Below are 11,630 nucleotides of genomic sequence, written 5' to 3' on the forward strand. Positions count from 1 at the left end.
TGATGTTCGATGTGAATGCTAGTGGAAATGATAGTAACTTCTTTAACCTGTTAAGGACGAGTCCAAGTATACTCGGGCAAGTGTCTGTGGGAAATGCGTGTTATAGCAAAATCAGCCCATCCTCAGTGGGTTAATCAGTATTATGTACTGAGTATACCATCACACAGACCTCAGCCTGGAGTCTGTGGCTGCTATACTTTCTAGATTATGATAAATTGCTCATGGGAGCCAAAATTAGGTGGCTGCTGGCTGCTGTGGAGAGGTGACTTTGAAGATAGTTTTGACAATATGAACATGTGGGACTTAGTATGCTGCAGTGACAGACACTTACAATACATTTACATAGAGCAACTAATTTCATAAACCTCAAATATCACAGTACTGTAAAACTGGAGTGTACACTTGTATCAAAATTTTAATTTCCCAACCCCCTTTTTTGGTGTCATTTTATTCTGTTGATTGATAAATATTGAGTGGAATTCTCCATAAAAAAGACTGATTTGGGGAATGTTGAATGTTTTTCAGAAGAAGAACGCTTAACATTGGTATGCAGTGTATCAGTTACAATATACTTTAAAAACGTACATTCAGAAATTTGCTACTGTAGATAATCTTGATGACTGTGTGTTTGGATATGCTGAAAAGTTTATTGTTACTGGTGAAACATTTTGAAAGTAATGAATGAAGCATGGAGTGAAATCTTTCCCTTTTTCCCCCTTGTGCCTTTTTTTGCCACTGAGTGCATTTATTCTGCCCCCATTTTCTGCAAAGTGGAGCTCGCATGCATGCCTTTGGAAGCATGCATGTGCACAAAGGCTGCCATACTAGTGAGCATGCACACCTCCTACACACTGAAGGATGACTTTGAGGTAAGGACATTGCACTGGGCTCAACAACATGTATAGTTTATGAATTTCAGACTCTTATACCAAATAATTCCATTCATCTTGTGCTGTCATGCCCTGCACAAATCTCTTGAAGGGTACCATGTTATTGTACCAACAACTTTTAACTTAGTCTAATTACACTCTATTTTGTTTCAGTGGCTTTTTGTGAGAGTAATTTGAACTTTTGTAGAAACTTTACAGAATTGTAGACATCTGAATCATAGAAGAGTCTGAAAGTAGCAGACTAAGCCAATGCCGAAAAGTGAGACTCGTCCTTATGTATTTCTGCATTCCGGATAATCCAGTGATTCACTGAAGAGATAATTTACTTTACTGCCTACTAACTCTAGGCCCTGATTGTTCTTCCACCCCATGCCTCCAGTAGAGGGCAGATTGACTCAGGGCATGCAAAAATCTCTTGCAGTATGAGAGAAATGAGAGAGAGAGAAGAAACTGCCATGTCATTTGCAGATGCATTTACATCTACAAATGTAGTGCACATGCTGATGTGTAGTCCCATTGCACATTTATTGTGAAATGTAAGATAGAAGTTGGTCATCATGGTTTTCACACCCTTATATCCTCTCTTCCTGATCTAATGCACTTCTGGTAATAACAGCAAAGTATGTTGGTATTTCTATAAATATGGGTACCAAAGTGTGACAGTGACCTCAAATTTTCGAATTGGTTAATATGTAATGAAACTTAGCTCTTTGTGTACTGTGTTATATCTATGTAAGATAACAGCCAATAAACATTACACTCACAAATACTCTAATATTTCTTTGGTAACATGTTCATTCACAACTACCCCATAAATGTTTCAATTGTAACATGAACACCAAAATTTGTAGATTTTCTGAAATTTTTCTAATTTGTAAATACATAATTTCTATTTGTTACTCACTTCTGTGTAGCAAATGAACATACAATGTACTTGCAACACACGAGATGAATTGGAGCATAAGGAAAAATTGTTTGTGTACAATTTCAATGTGCTTTTTTGTAGATATCCACAAAAGATGATTTTTTTTTCTTGTCTTAAAACGTGTTTTGTTTGAAAAAGCCTCATTGAAAGAGTCAAATCAAGTTCAGGATGCACCAATATGTTTGTTCTTAAGACTCATAAACCAGTATAGAATATTAGCAAGTTACCTTGCAAACATATTGGAAAAGGCCTAATTCACAGTGTAACATGAACACCAATATTAATGGTGTTCTGTTACTATGTGAGAGAAGGATTGCAATAAATGTATCTTTATTCTATACATAATCAAATAAAATAACTGTTTTAGATCAGTATTAATGCATATATTGACATGGTATGGCCTAAATTTTTATTATTCCAAAGAAATTCCTGTAAGGATGTATACTTTGTTACACAGGCTGAGGTTTCATGTGTAACAGGTTTATGCAGAACACCAAATAATCATTTTCCAGAACATTTGGTCACAATTGACACTGTCTGTACCCATTTCTTTTGTTTAATCCAAACGACAGGGTCATACATGTATGAACCTTATTTTAATTAAAAACACTGATATTCCTAATTATATTTTAGCATTTTGGCTGAAATTCAATATTTCATGGAGTAACGGTGTTCAGGGGAACACCAAAATGAACTTTCACCAATGAGGCCAATACTTGAGAAATTGTAGACTGAAGGAAAATTCTCTTCTAATCTGCCTAGGAAATGCATCCAGAAAAGTTATTTTATAAGATACGGGAGTTTTGAACAAGACAGTAATTCAACCCCAAAATTTCACAGAGTGACATTTTTTGAGAACACCAAACACGTTTGTCAGAAAATGAAATCATGTTTTTCTTGTTCTTTGTTGAATTTGAATGGAAGTTGGACTTACAGTGTAAATTCTATTCAATGTTAGCAAGTCTTACAATTTTAATGCAAGCTACAACTGTGTGTCAGATTATTTTAGCTTCTACAAAGCTTTCAACATATCACTGAGTAACACATTTTTGAGAACACCAAATGTTACGCATGAAACGACTATTTTTGCACTCACCTCTTAAAGAGACCGTAACATTTTCTCATGAATTGTGTATTCAGTATGCATGAACATGTGCTAATTGGTCAGTGAACATTTCTGAGGGGCAGTTTTATTGTTTGGAAAATGTATAGATTAAACTATTTCTGAAACCTACCAAAAATGTCACACTTTTTAAACCAAAAAAAGTAACAATATTTACACATTTATGCTTAAAAAACACATGTTGGTTTTATCAAAATATTTAAAATGTACTGTTGGAAAGCTTTCTGACTGCTTTATAGTTCATGACCATCATTATTTAGAAATTTATTTTCATGTAGCCAGCACAGCTAATTTCATGATTAGACATCACACAATTACTCCTGGTACCCATATTAAAAGAAATACCCATGTGCACATTATATCAATGCTTTATGGAGCTCTGAGATATGTCTATAATCTATATTCCCCCTCCCCCCCCCCCCAAAAAAAAAAGGGAGCATTGTGTACTACTGGGCAGGTCTGTGTTACACAGACCTACCAGGTCTCACCCCTCTGGCGTGAGACTCACGCCTCAGCACCTCATCTCACGCTCACATGTCCAGCATCCATTTTCTCACGCATCCAGGCGGCAAGAAAATAGAAGACCACAAAATAGGTAAAATGCATCAATCACATACATGTAAGAGCCGGGGAATTCACTGATCTCCAGCCAGTATCGCGAGTCAGGGAAATTCCACGCACACACAAATAACCGTAATTCATTCATGATCCGCGTGCGCCGTAACGGAATAGCACAGCTCACAGCCAACTGCGCCAGAGTGATCTCTGATATATCTCAGTACTGTAAAAGTGGAAATTCGCGCAATTCGCGCAACCAGAAACTAGCGCAAAAATAAAAGCCTGCGAATATTTTTGCTTGCCATATGTTCCTGTATGTGACGTCTTGATTCCGCGGAATTAAAAACATGCGAAACTCTTCTGACCTGGCCAAGCGCGAAAAATTAGTCGCGCGGAAATATTCACTTTCACAGTATGTAAATTATAAAATGTCTTGTTTGCATTTTATTCTCAGACAACCGGTTTATTAATCAAATCATGAGCTTTGGTGCATATCTGTATTGAATGCAATTTCATTAACAAAACCTCACAGGTATGCACCAAATCTTATAATTTCATATCCAGAATTAAAAAAAGATCTCCCTACCGTGGGAGGCCGAAGGACAAAATTTACTGATTTTTATCATGCTGAAATGGCATTGTCAGCCATAACTTTGTGAAGGAATGTTCAGTGGTAATACACTTTATGTACACGTGTATTAAGAAAAGAAGGTATGATGACTATTTTCATAGTAATGATAATGCTGATGGGTCAAAAGTCACTCTTGCTCCAACCCCCCCCCCCCAAAAAAAAAAAAAAACATTAAAAAATAGCCATTTCTATAGCTTCCCAGTATCTATTTGTGATGAAAAGTCGGAAGGCCAGGTAGGCCTACTAATGATTATATCTATGAACATGGTAGCGATGATAACTAGTTCAAAGGTCATTACACTTTGTTTTAAAAAAATGTCATTTTCCAGCCTTTAATCAGCTTTGAGTGTTAAGTGATTATCTGATGAGAAGAATAGAAATCAATGAAAAATCAGTTTTCTGAAACAGCAGAATTAAATTTAATTGGAAGGTCAAGGTGAAAGGTCTGTGAGATTTATTGGCATTTCCTTTCTTTTTTTCAGCTTTTATACTTCCATTTCAGAATAGTGGATAGAAATGAAATTGGGAAATACTTTCTTTGTGCAAATAGGATTAAAGGTCAACCCCAGTGGACAAGATCAGTGGATGCCATCAGAATGTATAGGAAGGACAATGTACTGCTCAATTTTCCACTAATAATTTATACATGTACAGTATTCATCGCATAATCGGGACAGGTTGGGAGTAGCAAACACGGCCCCTTTAAGCGGGGTGCCCGATTTCGCGATGAGCACTCACCATACACTAACGGGCATACGACATGTACATGTAGTGCACACACACACACACACACACACACACACATACACACACACATGCATACTGACGTACTGTACATGTAAATGAATACACAACCACGCTACCCCTCAGCTATGCATATAGGTGTACTGGATGGACGGAGGTCAAAACACACCAGTCCGAAGCTTGCTTTGTAAGTTCGATGTCAGCGACAACTGATAGGGAATCTTTGAAATATTGTTGTGGTATTTTGGTAGATTTTTTGTGTAAAATATCAACAAAAACAAAGATCGCTTGAAGAAAAATTGTCCCGTTTATCAGAGGTCCCCGCCCGATTATCCAGTGAAAATAACATGCATTGGAAATGTTTCTGGGAAGCGTATGTCATTTAAGCGAGGTTCCCCATTATCAGATGCCCGATTATGCGATGAATACTGTATTTAGGTTACATACACCTATATTTGTAATTGAAGAGATCAAGTGATAATGTAAGAAAGAGGTATCCCATTTGCCTGTGCTGTCTTGACTTACTCTACAATGTAGTTTTACATGAACAATGACAGTGTGAAACTCTGCATGTAGACATGTTTTACAATTACAGTATGTACACCATTTGTAGTTTACTTGACGTTTTATAATGCGCATCCCTGTGTACATACATGTAGGATTGACTCATGATAACTCAACATGCCTCCGTTTCCATCCAATATTAAAGTGGAAACAGTTTTGCTATGGCCAATTTGAGAACAATGTCAAGAGATGTGCTAGGATCATTTGCAGAGTTAATGAGTAACCAGGTAAAATCTTCTTTTTTCAGTGTGTGTGCTATACAAAGCCTGTATGTTTGCAGTTTGTAATACACGGATAGGATTTGAATACCATGTGTATCTGAAACTATCAGTCACACAGTAGTCTTTATTACAGACCCGTCTTTAGTTGAATTTTCTGTTGAATATTTAAAGAAAGACACACTAATATGCGAATGTTGTAATGTGTGCTGAATTGCTGAGCTCAGTTTTGAAGCCTACTGTGTATATAAATGTTTAATGAAGAGTGTTCACAGGAATATCTGATGAACCTGAAATATCACATACAACACTTCACCTATCACCGCAAAGAGAAAGAAGAATGAACAGTTTGAATGCTGGGATGCATTTTCTTCTGTGTTTTTTTTTTTTTGATTATTTTTTATGTGTATTTCTTGTTAGATCAAATGTTGATCCACCATCCATACCTTTTTGCATTATACAGTACAGGAAAGGAGCTCTTACTGTAGTCTCATTTGTGATAGAGGAAGTTACACTGTAATATTCAATACTTAAATCAAGTTTCAAAATAAATGGTGGATTCATAGCATGTGTTTCGTGCCTGTCAGGGAATTCGTAATCAATTTTCCAAGGTGCTGCTTTCAAATAACAAGGGAAAACTGAAGCCTAAAATCTATTTCAATTGAAATATATATGTTCGCTTAGCATGAAATGAGGCGATAAAGATACTACTCGTACAATGTATTCCGTTACTTTGTGATGATGGCATCTGCAGGATCACTGAATGAACAGGTCATGCCTGGAACTGTCAATATGCGGGAAGGCATCAGGGTCTGTGGTGAGAAATCGATCAACATTGCACTTGCAACAGATGGTTACTGTAAAACAAGCATTGGTGTCGCACATTTGATGATAACAGCTGAAGCTAGAGGCTAGAGTGTTACACCTCCATGTATGTAATCAGTGTTGCATTCAGACAGCTTGTCATCTAGACGAACGTGTAGATTACGGAATCTCATTTACATACTGTGCATTGTGTCAGGAGTTATTGACTGTTCAGCTCTGTTGAAAAGCATGTTCCAGTCTTGCACACCTGTACACCTGTAGGTTGAATCTCAGGCAGCGAAGGTTACCAGGCCAGGGGGTCCACTCTGTGTCATTGCAGGAACAAGATTTGTATCATACCTTCGTGTTGTGACGTGGGTTGAGTGTGCTACCTACCTGTGTCATGCTCATGAAAGGCTAGCTGTAAGTAAATGAACAGCGAGTTGTTGTTGTTGTTGTTGTTGTCATTTCCTGGATTGATGAGGACCAGGGGGAAGCCATTGTGGCAATGAGCTCACTCTCATATCCTGCAGTCTCTGACACGTAGACGACAGGACTACTGGTTTGCCCAAGTTTTGGCCCGATGACAGTCTAAAGTGACGTAGTGTACCTATTGTACCTACAATTGTACGTGTACACTCCTCTTCAGTTTCATGTCTCCATGGTTAACCAACCACAAGGGATCAGCTTTCCGGGCTTATGAATTTCTGACCTTACTTATAAAAGCTGACAGCTCTAGTAGAGGGAAGGACCGAGTCGATTTGACGTGCTGCAGTGCAGGAGTGCCGCTTATGCTCTAAAAGTTGAGAATATTTGTATAAAGTACTGTAAAGCAACCCAAGTGAATTATGGAGTTTGTGCAGAAAGCCAAGGAGGAACTTGCAAAGCAGCCAGCCAAGGTTCGGATAGCAATTCAAGGTATAGAATTAGAGTTGATGCATTGCTGGACGAATTTATTCATTTTTCTTTATTTCATGCACTTCATTGGTACACTATGTATGATTTCATTGCATTACCTAGTGATATTTCACAACCTGTGATTATTATACCAGGTGGGCTGCACACTTTCAGGTACAGAGTATGTCAAAGTTTCATAAATTGGTTGAGATGTTCTTGATTTTATGTTTTAAATAAAAACACTTTGTTAGAGGGTACATATATTAACCCTTCAAGGACAAGTCCCAAGTACAGAACATACTCGGGCAGGTGTCTATGGGAAATGTGTATTGTAGCAAAATCAGTCTGTCCTCAACAGGTTAACTTTTTATACCCCTGTAGGACATTCAAACATTACAAGGTAGGTATACACTGTACAATATCTAGCATGCAGGAAAATCCTTTTTCTGCTTTCATGCAAATGTGCAACTAGGATTTGTGTAGAGGGTATGATACACATTATGTACACCAGTACATTGTACACTGTACATGTAGCCTATCTGAAGCGGTGTATGTTTTGTGTAATTATATACCCTGTCATGTACTGCCCGTATGTGTATGATATGCAGGAACCCAGTGGGATGTAGTGCAAAGTACACTGTAATAGTATACATGGCAACAGGGGTGTGCTGATGTATTGTTTGTACCATGGTTTGAGAAACAAATCTTAATCTTGAATCTGAGGTGAATGCCTCTCTCTCCTCTTGTCATTGATCTGATATTGAACATTTAGAAGATAGTCATTTTCATAGTAAATACAGGTTGTGGTAGCAGCTGGAGTAAAATTAACAATAATAATGATATTTTGGAGATTGTAATCTTATCAGTAATAGAAGTACTGTAAAACGAGGAATGTTCGCGTGCATTTTGATTTCGCAAATTTCGCGAGCGCCAAGATTCATAAAATTAAAATGCATGTGAAATTCCTTGTCTACACTATATGCATTGAATGCCAGTGGTAATTCGCGAAAAAAAATTTCATGCCACGAAAAAGACCGTCAGCTCCAGTTCGCGAAAATTTAGTGCCGCAAATATATTATGTTTTACAGTTCTTAGTAGAATTATGCTGCTGCTGATGATGATCATTATCATTATTCATTTCTTTAATGATAATAATAATAATTATTATAAGTTGTTGTAGTAGTAGCAGTAGATCATTGTTTAGTTATTTTTGATACTGCCTGTGCACTACTGTACATGGTGCACAAAGCAGTTTGTAGCATTGCACATATTGTATTTTGAAAAGCAGAATGTATACTTACAATGTACATGGTATACTACATGGTATGCTTTTTAGCAGCACACAGGTTGACCCCAAATTTTGCCTGAAATCAGCTACTTCCTGACTGAAGAATTTTATCATTCGTAGCTGAAGGTGACCATGTCATGTGACTCTTGAGTGTGTCCGTAGCACCAGAGTCCTCAAGAAGGCTTTATTATATACTTTGTGTACCAAATGGCACTATGATAAAAAGTTCCATGGTGCAGTTGCCACCATCTTATTTAGACATGGATAGACAGGAATACGACTTTGACAGGAACACATTGTAGAATCATAGCGTAGCAGTTCCAGACACACACTTTAAATGGCAAATGTACATATATTTTGTATTTTGTTTGATATTCACACAATATAATGAATTTGAAAACATTGATTCTTACAGAAGGATGACAATTCAATGAACTTGTTAGCCCATTTGTCAAACTTTGTTGTTCTTGTTTGGCTGACTCCATTGTTGATCTTTCAATAATTGGGGACAGTTGTCTTATTGGGACAAATGTCTTGTGAGTTGTCCCTATGGAGTGGTGGTGACAACACTTTGTATGAACTGAAGAAGGCAGTACAGGGGAAACTCGGTATAACGAACACTGCTATAACGAGATATCGGTTATAACGAGGAAATTTTCCCGGTCCCAAATTTCCTTCCACACAAGTCTATGTAAAATGCTACTCTTATAGCGAGATCGGCTATAACGAAATAACTGCTATAACGAGATAAATTTTGTTACTTCCAAACAAAGAAAAACATAGTCAATCAAACCTGCTATAGCGAGGTAAAGCAAAATGCCTTCAGTAAAGCTTTACTTCGCCTGTGCTATCATCTTCCGAGATTGTAAAGCTTGATGTGCCAAAAACTGTCTTGTACACACATAATCATTTTCTTCAGTGCACTCCAGCTAGCACTGCATGTTGTACGTGTAAGTGTGTGTGTGCGCGCACACTGACACATGCAGAAAATGTGGTGGGACGGCCATATGTATACATGACATCATCATGACGTTTAGCAGGTGTGAGGCAATCTGATGCTGTGATTGGCCTTCTACGTAGGGAATTCCCCATCTTCACACACACGCAGTCATAATGAACATACAGAATGTGTCACATACACACACAGCATTGTGCAGACCATATTCAAGCTTTCCACACAACACACACCCATACGATAACCACATACCAATCCACAGACGATCTTGATACAATCGCAAGCTGTATAAATTTACAAAATCAAACATCTACGATTAATAAGAAACACATTCTTGATATTGGATTTCCTTGGCGAAAAACATTTTCTTACCCATAAAGGTGAGTAATTCCCTCACACACAATATCAAGTTGTCAGTATTGATTGAAATATGATGGGTAGTCCCACGTGTGCAAATTAATGTCTTTATGTTATGCCTTCTTTTATGCCTACTGATATAACGAGATATCGGCTATAACGAGGAAAATGACTCGGTCCCGACCATCTCGTTATATCGAGTTTCCACTGTAGTATCTGTGATTAGTAACCCCCCCCACACCATGTTCAAAAAAAAATCCATGTTTGTTTGTTTTTTTGTTTTTTAAGGCATCCATGGTTACAGCAGTCCATGCAAGTTTCTTCGTGTATTGTATTTATTGTCATGTAAAATCACTGCAGATAAATTTTGTATGCTTTATTTTTGCAGTTCATCCCGAGTACATACACATAAATGAGTGTCAGTACAAATTGTTGTGCAATTAGGTGTTTTAAGTATGTTTATAGCCCTATACTTTGTCAGAATATGAGTGCAGTGATGGCCAAAGCTTTTAAATGACTAGTCATGTGCATTAACCTTTGTTCTTTTTTGTTTTTGTTTTTGTTTTCTATTTGTCCAGGTCTTGTGGCCCTAGTTGGTATCTGGCTGGTAGTCGGCTACGCAGCATCATTTCTGACAAGTTTCCTCGGCTTTATGTATCCGGCATATTGCAGGTATGCTTAGACCTTGAAATAGCCACGCGTATTATTACGTCGGACTTGTAGAAAACAGTACATTTTAACTAAGCATTTCAAATTTACACACAAAACATCAACAATACCATACAGCTGATATTTCTAGTTCCATTAAATTGCATGTGCACAAAAAAGAAAGAAAAAAAAGAAGCTGTTTCTAGTCCATGTGTCCAACTCTCCAGGATGAGAATGTCTTGCTTTGATGTCATATTTTGCAGTCATCATAATATACAGACTCTCTTTCCATTATTCCTTTCTATGCCATGGACATTTGACAAAGTTTACAATACTATGAGGTGTTCTGTACCAACCATCTCTGAGGAATCGGCATTTAGGAAAATGTTGAGTATATAAAACAGACAAGTAAAAGGAAAGAAAAATGGTAACTGTCCCTCCCCCATACTACACCATAAATACTGAACCAAAACATGGTCAGGATGTATTGTCTCTAGCCATCTGTCATGTACAGAGCTTGTCTTGTCATTTCATAAGTCATTTCATGGATATGAGTAGGAATGATTGATGTCATTATTGTCACAGTCTGTGTCATCTGTACTAGAAATTATACGCATCACGGAGGAAGTCAAAGAGTGTGTGTGTGTGTGTGTGTGTGTGTGTGTGTTTGTGTGTCTGTTTTTTACAGCAGTGTATATCACGGACACAGGGAGGATCTGATAAATGGAAGTAGGAGAGGATTTGGCCGACAGAGCTGGGAGAAATGAACTCTGGTGCCTAATAATGTCACATTCCAATTGCCTGCCCCCCCCCCCCCCCCCAACAATCCCCCCACCCCCCATAGTAGAGTATAAAGAAAAAAGAAAGATCTATAAAAGATTGGCTGGCTAGCTGTCAACAAAGGTGTGTGATGTCTGCATTGTATGATTTCAAGGATGCTGTAAACTTCTCAGGCCCTCCATGTATAGCTATAGAAATGTGCCCATCAACTGACAGTAATTTTTGGGGTTTTGGGGTTTTCCAAGACT

The sequence above is a fragment of the Diadema antillarum genome, unplaced genomic scaffold, assembly GCF_040938485.1.
Source record: "Diadema antillarum isolate AM-2024a unplaced genomic scaffold, OU_Dant_1.0 seq00001947_RagTag, whole genome shotgun sequence".
NCBI classification, from domain to species: Eukaryota; Metazoa; Echinodermata; class Echinoidea; order Diadematoida; family Diadematidae; genus Diadema; species Diadema antillarum.